Source organism: Benincasa hispida, chromosome 9 (genome assembly GCF_009727055.1).
Source record: "Benincasa hispida cultivar B227 chromosome 9, ASM972705v1, whole genome shotgun sequence".
Classification (NCBI taxonomy): Eukaryota; Viridiplantae; Streptophyta; class Magnoliopsida; order Cucurbitales; family Cucurbitaceae; genus Benincasa; species Benincasa hispida.
Window position 1 is genome coordinate 86,517,500 of NC_052357.1, and position 11,138 is coordinate 86,528,637.

The following is an 11,138-nucleotide window of genomic DNA, read 5'->3' on the forward strand; positions in this document are numbered from 1 at the left end:
TCGGTAAAACTCTTTAACCTAATTAATCAACATTTGTTAACTAACAAGTCATTCCACTAAAGTCTCGTAGTTGCGCTCCCCTCATATTAGATATGTTTCTGTCCATCTAATATACCATAACCAGTAAGTCAATCTTTCACAGGTTATTTGTGGTCTTGGTTGGGTCAAAATACCGTTTTACCCCCGAGAACACTTATTGTTCCTTCAGTCCCACTGAACTCTAAAGAACAATTGATTTGTGGCCCAACCAACAAATCTAGTCTCTCTCAACCTAGTGAGAGGGTGGGGCCCCTTGTTCTTATTCTGAAGTCAGCACTTAAGGAACAACCTATCTACTACCCTTAGAGATGGGTAGGNGGGGCCCCTTGTTCTTATTCTGAAGTCAGCACTTAAGGAACAACCTATCTACTACCCTTAGAGATGGGTAGGAGTGAAGTCTGTCTTGTACCCTATGTCCCCAGCTATTTACCCGGTCTTACCCCTGAAATGAGAGGCTTATTGAGCCAGCGCTGTTGAGCTGCTCTCACCCATACAGATCTAAGGATAATCTCGAATAAACAGGAGTTCATAGTTAGCTCAGGATTGAGATCGAGTTACCTAGGTCATCAAATTTGAATTAGTCAGTTTTATACAGTAAACGGTGTTATAAAGTAAAAGTGACTAAGTCATGGTCCAGTCTTATACAAACTCATTGCATAGGATGCCCATACTCACATATCTTTATATGAACGATTCAGGATCACATCGTTTGTACTAACTACAAAGTAGGCCGCATCCATAGTGTCCCTAGAACAAGGCGCCCAACCTTATCCCTATACTATAGATCATTTTAGGCTATATACTTGATTTTGATCCATGTTTTATGTCATCACATAAAGTTCAAGTCTACATTAAATAGTCTCAGGACCTTAGTTTATTGGATTCAAGATTACAATTTCAATAAAAATTTTATTGAAAAGCAAAATAGAATATGATTATCAATTTAAAACTACGAGTTTTAGGACATAAAATCCAACAAACTCCCACTTGGACTAAAACTCCTAGTGGAATATCACATAGTTAAATTTAAGTGAGGAAAAGAAACATATGAGTACAATAAACTAGAGCATATACCCAAAAGTTCTCCCACTTATCCTAGTTTACAAACGTCGTAGACCTAGACCCTGTAGGTGACCTTCAAACACTTTAACCATGAGGGCCTTTGTAAAAGGCCATTTCTTGATGTCAATTAGGTAACCTACTTCATTCCCAATGAGTAGAATATCGTCAATATATAAAACTAAGAACGTTATAGTAGAATTGATGATCTTCTTGTAAACACAAGGCTCGTCAACATTCTATTCAAAGACATAAGATTTGATCGCAGTATCAAATCTTATATTCCAAGATCTAGAAGATTGTTTCAACCCATAAATGGATTTTTGAAGCTTACAAACCTTTTGTGCTTGACCTTGTGCAATAAACCCCTCTGATTGAGCCATATAGATACACTCCTCAAGATCGCCGTTTAGAAAGGCTGTCTTGACATCCATCTACCAAATTTCATAGTCATAAAAGGTGGCAATGGATAAGAGTATTCTAATTGACTTAAGCATGGTAACGGGAGAGAAAGTTTCTTCATAGTCCACTCCCTCTCTCTGGGTATAACCCTTTACCACAAGTCGAGCCTTAAAAGTCTGTACTTTACCAGCTTTGTCTTGTTTTCTCTTGTAGATCCACTTACAACCAATTGGTTTTATATCATTTGGTTGATCTACAAGTTCCCAGAAAGAATTGAAGTACATAGACTCCATTTCGAGGTCCATGGCTTTGACCCACTAATCACGGTCCACATCTTTTATCGCCTGTTTATAGGTCGATGGATCCTCTATGCCGTCATCAGGTATGACGACTTGTGTTTATGTTAAACCCAAGTAACAGTCAGGCTGATAAACAACCCTCCCACTACGTCGAGGCATTCTCAACTCTTGAGAAGGATGTGACTGACCAGATGTACTAGTTTTATATACTACTTTAGTAGATGAACTAGTTCTATCTGTAGCGTATTTGGAAATTTCATTCAATACAAGTCTACTGCGAAGTTGATTACTTCTTATCTGGTCTTCCTCTAAGAATGTGGCATTTTTCGATACAAATACCTTATTCTCTTGAGGATCATAAAAAAGACCACCTTTTGTTTCTTTTGGATAACCTACAAATAGGCATAGTTTTGAATGACGTTCTAATATTTTAGGATTTTGCACCAACACGTGTGTCAGGCATCCCCAAATCCTAAAGTGACGTAAACTGCCTTTACACTCTTTCCATAGCTCATAAGGTGTTCTGAAACACTTTTATAGGAAACGTTATTCAAAATATAGACAACAGTTTCTAATGCATGTCCCCAAAAGGAATGAGGTAACTCAGCAAAGCTCATCATTGAGCGAACCCTGTCTAACAAGGTTTTGTTTCTTCTTTCAGATACACCGTTCTGCTGAGGCATATTAGGTGTAGAGAGTTGTGACTTGATTCCGTGTTCTATCATATAGTCCTGGAATCTTAAGTCTATGTACTCCCCACCTCGATCTGATCGTAGTGTTTTAATTGTTTTACCTAACTGGTTCTCAACCTCAACCGTATATTCTTTGAACTTTTCAAAAGAATCAGACTTGTGATGGATTAGGTAAATATAACCATACCTTGAATAGTCATAAATAAAACTGATGAAATATTCATACCCACCTCGAGCTTTGACATTCATCGGTCCACAGAGGTCCGAATGTACGAGCTCTAAGGGTATTGTCGCTCTGAGACCTTTTCCAGTAAAAGATTTCTTAGTCATTTTTCTCTCAAGACAAGACTCACATGGAGGTAAAGAATTGTCTTCTAACTGATTTATGAGTCCATTCTTAACCAATCTCTCAACCTTTTTGAGATTTATGTAGCAAAGTCTTAAGTGCCATAGATAGGCATTAGAAGAAACTTTTTGTCTTTTATTTTGAGTTTCAGCTGTCCTAAACATCTCAATATTTAAGACAAATTTTGCTTTAGTTGGTCTTAACTTATATAAGTTGTTTTCAAGTATAGTAGAACAAATTTGAATACCTTCTCTGAAAATGAACGTTTCATTAATTTCAAAAGATATTTTATACATGTGATAGATATTAAATTCCGTCTCATTTTAGGAGCATACAAAACATTTTTAAGTATGATATATCTATCATTGAAAAACAACTTCAAGTCTCCCACTGCTTCGCCCGAGACAACCTCTCTTGTTCCAACCTTGAGGGTGATCTCGCCTTCTTCAAGCTTTTTCTAGGAACTAGTTTCCTGAAAAGAGAAGAAAATATGATTAATGGCTTCTGAATCCAATATCCAGGTTGAGGTATCATACTCCACTAAACATGTTTTAACAATTAGTAAATCATATTTACCTTGTGCTTCTTTTTCTACTTTTTTCACAGCAAGGTATTTCGGGCAATTTCTCTTCCAGTGCACGTTTGGTTGCAGTGGAAACATTTTCCTTTTTTTGCAACTTTCTTTCCCTTGTTTGTCATGGGAGTCTTCCCCTTACCCTTCTTTTTCATTTGAACATTTTTGTTCTTTGAAGGTCCAGCTTTAGTTTTAGAGGACGATCCTTTTAAAACTTTCTTTGTGGTGACAACATTTGCCTCCACTTCTTTCCCCTTAGGCTTTGTAAGAGTTTGAAAATGCTGGAGCTCATTAAGAAGGGTTTTCAGATTAAACTCTATCTTATTCAGAGAAGCATTCGTTTGAAAAGGTATGAAGCTCTTCGGAAGAGACTCCATAATAATGCTAACCTGATTTGCCTCGTCGATGGCGCCACCATTTACTTCAGCAATATTGAAGTGGACCATCATGTCCAGGACATGTTATCTAATAGAGGTCTCTTCCTTTATACGCTTATTGTAAATGTACTTAATTGCCTCGTGTCTTAGGATTGACAACGATTGCCCGAACATCTCTTTTAATGAATCCATGATAGCCTTAGCTATGCCCAATGATTCGTATTTCTTCGCCAATAAATCAGTCATACTGGAAAGAATATAGACATGGACTTTATCATCAGCCTTAACCCATTGATCATAAGCATCCCGACTAGTTCAACTAGCATTCGAGGTAGGGGCCTGAGAACAATCTTCAGTTAAGACAAATCTCAGGTCATCTATTACTAGTATTGTATTCATATTGTTTTTTCCATGTTGAGTAGTTGTCGCCTTTAAGTTTTTCAGAACCTAATAATTGAACAAAAGAGCTAGTCATGCTGAAAAGAAAAACATATCATTTTTAGTAAAAACATTAATCTTTAAAATCCAATCAAGTTTAGCAAAAAATAATGTACCCATCTTTATTATATTTGCAACGATATTTCAACGATTTAGAATATCCTTCATCGAGAGGTGATCGACTATTCCTTCATTGAACCAAGACTATCTTGACTAAATACTATCACCAGAATAACTCTTATTCCTAGTAACTTAGTTATCGCTACTTTGGTCAAGAATTTACTAACACTTAATAATTCTCGTAAGTGTGACCCTCAATTTTTAGACCTAAAAAATCAGAATCATTATGCTCCCAAAGTTGGAAAGACAAGAATGAAAACGAACCTAAGAGACCCTATCAATTTCTAGAGTTTGCGGAGTTCCGAATCCTATAATACAACCCTCTGATTGGTAAGGTCACTCCAGGGCAGACATGCAGACGTATTATAGGAATCTCATGGTGTGACCTAATGGAAGAGACCGTAGGATGTGTTGACACACTTTCTTCTCCTGCTTAATATGAACAACTTCCCATATTCACCTTGGTATTAACTCATGTAATCACTCTCCGAATGGAGTCCGCTCCCAGGGCGACCCAAAGCCAAGCATGATTCTCACGGTGTGAACTCTTAGGGATGCTAGAGCTAAAAGTACATTACTTCTCTCCAGCTGAAGTGTTCTAGACTGTTAGGGTATAAAATACTTAGTGATACATTTCGGCTAACTTAAACATATCCTAAGTCTAGATGATTCATCCGAGTATAACTTTTATACTGGATTTTTAACCTACAATGTCTAGGTGATAAATAAATTTTATTACTTCACACCGCTCACACTTGCTCATAAAACCAGTTTAACCTAACTCAGACGCCGACTTGATCTCCAGGTAGTAGGTGTTCCGTGAACCGTCAACTTAAAAACCTTCAACCTTAGTCATCTTATCTGACTTTTTGCCAAGATCTTGCCGGGTGAATTTATAATAGGTAAACAACTTAAAAACCTTCAACCTTAGTCATCTTATCTGACTTTTGTCACATTATACATCACATGTATAATAGGTAAACAACACTAAAGTGGACCGATTTTTGGCATTAAAAACAAACAAATAACTAATTTATTACAGAAAACAGCAACCATCTTCCCTGGACTGGCTTCAAACACTTTGAATCATCTGGAACCGCTTAGAAACCACTCGAACCGGCCCAAAAACATCAAAAACCAAGTTGAACCGGTCAAACCGACTCAAGCAAGTCAAACGAACCAGTCCAGACTGTCTGGACCGGATGGTCAACAGAAGTGCGAGGCGGGTTGGGTCGAACGGAAAGTGCAGGTGCGCAAGTGGGTGGTGCATGAAGCTGCTTTGAACCGGGTCGGAACTCGGGTTGGCGGGTCAGGTCATTGGGTCTGGTGGCCGAAACGGGTCTGGAATCAAAATTCCTTCAATTTTTGAAGTTGTCCTCTCTCCCGGAACCGAGTAATTACAACCTAATTTCAACTCTAATGGCTCTAACAAAATTACAGACCCTTTTTCACACATTAATGCTCATAAACATGTGAGCAATTACAAATTTCCACAAGAAATTTAAAGAAAAACAATGCCAAAATCGTAAAAAATCCACTTTAGTCCACATTTCATTCAACATTTTTTGAAAGAAAAGGAAAAAAAAAACCCACCAAAAGCAATTGAGCGTAATTAAAGCATGCTCTGATACCACATGATGGAACACGAGACAATAGCGATACAAAATGGAACACAAGATATGATGGAACACGAGACAATAGCGTAATTAAAACATGCTCTATATTCAAAAGCAGCAGAATAAGGATCTAATTACACTATAATTGCTTTTAATTAAAAGGAAAAAAACATGCAAAAAAAATAAAAAAGAAGGAAAAATAGTAAATTAAAAAGGAGTAGAGTACAACCTTTGTAGCTCCCGAAAAAAGCTTTTCCTCGCTGAATCTCGACCCGAACTCTTCCGAACCACTACTAGAGTTTACCCGCTATTCTCTGGACTTAGAACCGGGTTGTGGGACCCGGTGAATGAAGGAATGAAAAGGGGAAGAAATGGTAGTTCAAGGTTAATGTGAGAAAGATAGGAGATTTTTTTGTAAGAATTTTTGGAAACCAAAAATAGAAAATTTTTCCAAGAAGGAGAGAAAAAGATTTCAAAAACCTCTTTTTATAAACAATTACATGTATCTAATGCATGTAAAAACTCACCAAAATTCAACACCTCACAAAGCATTAAACCAAAGTGGGCTATGTGTCATTCTATAATGTTTACATATAGTCCACTTAAGTTAGTAGGATTATGTTGGATAATTCCACTAAATCTTAATCAAGGGCAAAATGGTCTTTTTCTATTTGGTCAAAGTCAAACTTTGATTTTTAGAGAAAAAGTCAATCCTTTGACTTTTTACAGTTTTGACACTCTTGACTAATTTTGACCTCCCAAACATGAATCCACATTCATATTTTCGAAATTCAAATCACATTTGAATATAGAGCGCCATACAAAAAACCGATAGCGATATCGCATATACTTGTCGATTTTAATCCCTTTTCTTAATTTGAACAATTCAAATTAATCCAACATACTGTTCTAAGTTTAATCCATATGAGCTAGCAGGGGAACCTAATGGACGTACAGATCATGGGCTCCAATAATCTGAGATTAATCGGTAAAACTCTTTAACCTAATTAATCAACATTTGTTAACTAACGGGTCATTCCACTGAAGTCTCGTAGTTGCACTTCCCTCACTGTATATATGTTTCTATCCATCTAATATAACCATAACCAGTAAGTCAATCTTTCACAGGTTGTTCGTGGTCTTGCCTGGGTCAAAATACCGTTTTACCCCCGAGAACACTTTTTGTTCCTTCAATCCCACTAAACCTCTAAAGAACAATTGATTTGTGGTCCAACCAACAAATCCAATCCCTCTCAACCTAGTGAGAGGGTAGGACCCCTTGTTCTTATTCCGAAGTCAACACTTAAGGGAAAAACCTATCTACTACCCTTAAAGACGGGTAGGAGTGAAGTCCGTCTTATACCCTATGTCCCCAGCTATTTACCCGGTCTTACCCCTGAAATGGGAGGCTTATTGAGCCAGCGTTGTTGAGCTGCTCTCACCCATGCAGATCCAAGGATAATCCCGAATAAACAGGAGTTCATAGTTAGCTCAAGATTGAGATCGAGTTATCTAGGTCATCGAATTTGAATTAGTCAGTTTTATATAGTAAACGATGTTATAAAGCAAAAGTGACTAAGTCGTGGTCCAGTCTTATACAAACTCATTGAATAGGATGCCCCTACTCACATATCTCTATATTAACGATTCAAGATCACATCGTTTATACTAACTACAAAGTAGGCCGCATCCATAGTGTCCCCAGAACAAGGCGTCCAACCTTATCCCTATATTATAGACCATTTTAGGCTATATACTCTAACTTGATCCATGTTTTATGTCATCACATAAAGTTCAAGTCTATATTAAATAGCCTCAGGACCTTAGTTTATTGGATTCAAGATTACAATTTCAATAACAATTTTATCGAAAAACAAAACATAATATGTTTATCAATTTACAAACTACAAGTTTTAGGACATAAAATCCAACAGTAAGATCCACTATCACAAATCTGAGGGAAATCAGTGGAGATCGATCAAAATTCTTTCTGGTAAACAAAATTCTCTCTCTCTCTCTCTCTAAGTCGGGTTTCTAAAAGCTCTCTACTCTCTCTAAACTTCTTTTGTTCTTGCCCAATTCGCAGTGAATAAAGAAAAGAATCAAGCATGCAAATGGAAGAAGAGAAAGGGGAAGAAGAGACCAACAACAACATATATGTGGTTCGGCAAATGATGTCTATATCCACGAGAAGGGAGAATCGTTTATTGAAGACTTTACAGAGATAAGTTTTTGTTTTTCTTTCCAAATCGTGTACTAAACAAAATGATCAAATCATTTTTCGATTTGAATGTAACCTATATATATATAATTACAAATATGTTATGAAGTCTGTTTAGAAAATAAAAACTAGCCGTTGAACTATTTGAGGTTAAATTCTTTCAGTATTCTAATTAAGACTTGACATATTTGTTTAAATTGGTCTTTATAATTTGGTTGACTCTCATACAAGTCGTTCCTAAAATATGTTGTATCCGCTAAAAAAAATGTTACAATGTTTTTTTAAATATAATTTGTGGAATGAGAGAATTGAATCTCTAACTTCGAAGTTGATGTTACGAATTTATGTCAGTTGAGCTATGTTCATGATAGTAACTGCTCTCCTAGACATCCATCCATCCACAAAACATATCTTGAATCCTAATATACACAACTAACATAGTCAGATAAATAGTATACAACAGCTCATCACAGTACAAAAAACATGTATCAACACAATAAAAGGAATGATTATTTATTCAGTTTATCTTAAAAACAAAACCTCAAATGATAAAGAAAACTAAATTAAAGTTGTTAAACTAGATGGAGCCCACTAAAACTATTTGGTTAAACACCTTCCAACTATATATAGTGCTGTAAGAAGTCGTTTGGTACAGGAGAATTGAAGATTAGAAACGATGAGAGTTTATGAAAACCTTGTTTAGTAGAAGTTCGAACAATGTATTCTTAGGCATTTTAACTATAAATGACTCGTTTTAAAACAATTATAATTACATATTTAATTTAAATAATTATTTAATTACTAATTGGTTAATTTATATTTGAATAGTATTTTTTATTTAATTAATTATATTATATAAAATTATCATGCTTAATTTTACAAATTAAATATAAACATAATTTGTCTTCGTAAAATTATTCTTGTGCACAAACATAATATATATTTTTTTAATTCATAGCAATCTTATTACCATTATCCTTTTGACAAGATCCACAAAATGAGGCCTAAAATTCAACCATAACTAGGGTGATTGTTTCAATCAATGATTGCCATATTGCATGCAAAATATATGACATTCTTAAATATAAGGAAAAGGAATCAACTTTCTACCCTAGTTGTATTAATTTTTTTTAATTTATCAAATTGCACTCCCTTAAAAAAGTACTATTATTTTTACCCTCTAAAAAGTTCTTTGAAAATTCATTAATAATAAAAAGATATATAATATCACATATGGGGCAAAAAATTATGCCAAGGTTAGGATTTTTCCAATGGTTCATAGGGCAAAAAGTGTGGGAAGTTTGGTCTATATGCAATCAATTATTGGCCCCCAAAAGAAAACCGGTTGGTTCATCACTTGAGGTTTAATTTCTCGGAAGTTCCCTAAATTTATTGGCCCATACTTTACACTCAAATTGGCAACATCATATATGTGTTTTCTGTGTCAAATAATAGGATTTTATGACCATAGACTTTCAATCAACTCTTAGATCCAGCTAAAACTTCAAGGACCAATTGATTGAGAAGAAGTTTCCTACCAATTGCTCTCTCAATACACAACAAAAATATCATATTCCTCACAGGACAAAACTATCACTTCATATATTGTACTGTGCTTTTACATATTTTGGTGCATGTGTCCAAGCTAGTTTGCATAGTTTGAGCACAAAGCGAGTCTATTTGAAATTGTCACTTCACCTGTTTATTGTATTGTCTATGCTACATGTACTTAGAGTTGTATATTTGTATATCATTTTCTGTGTCAAGACCACGATCTCCAACTTGTCGTCGCACAATTTCTCTTTTTTTTATAAAAAAAAAAAATACTTGAGTACAACCAAAATTGCATCTAATAAAAAACTAACATATGACAACCATGATACTTGGAAGAAGGGAGTGATCAGTTTATGTTCACAATCAGCCTCGTCATCTCGTGTTAATGGACTTATTTTTATCTTTTTAAGGGGAAAAATACTTGATATGTTCTCACTGTATTTGACTCCCCTCAATTTATGCAATTTTAAATTCTGGATATCCTTTATTTAATGCTTTTAAAATAATAAAACCATAAACTTCGGTTAAAGTATCAATATATCATATGTTGTTTCCTCAACTTCTTTTTTGTTTGCTTGTTGCGTTGCTGTTTACCAACTTTTGCTTACAAATGTTTCCAAGAAATATCATTCTGATTTCAGCCCATTCCATTACGTAATATACTTCTAAATTTACAACAATTTAGTCCTCATAACAATTAAATAACAATTTAATCTTTATACTGATAATTTGCAATAAATTAATCTCTATCGAGAGAATTATAACTAATATTTAATGAATTTTTTTATAAGTGTAGATCGATAAACTTATTTAGTATCAAATTTGTTTTTAAACTATAGAGACTAAGTTGTTACATATTGTCAGTAAATTTTGATGAGATTTATTACGATAGAGACACGCTATCAATTTGGCAGTTCAATACGGAGGCAAAGCTGGTGAAGGAAGTCCATGTTTCTATTATAGTTTCATCATTCTCCCTCAGCCGTATCCATTTCTAGGGTTTTGGAAAAGGACAATCTACCTTTTTATATAAAATAAAAGAATGTGGCTATGGTCAGAGAGATGATGTATCCTGTGCTTCTTACCTTCCAAAAACTGACCTTTTGTGCTTTTGTTCGCCCTTCTGTCCTGATTCAGATTCCAATATTGAAACCCACCCTAAACTTATAGGGGTACTTCCTATAATTTACAGATCCCAACATTGTTCTTAAACTTTGATATATGGTATTAAACTAATTTCCATGATATTATAGTGCAAAAACTTTCATGTGGCTTACAAAGGTGGAGGGAAACAATGAGAAATATTCAATGTCATTGAACATGTGGCTAAGAGGGTAGACCTCGCATGCTTACGCGCATTTGATTGACCTTACAATACTTGGTAGTTCAAAAAACTCGAGG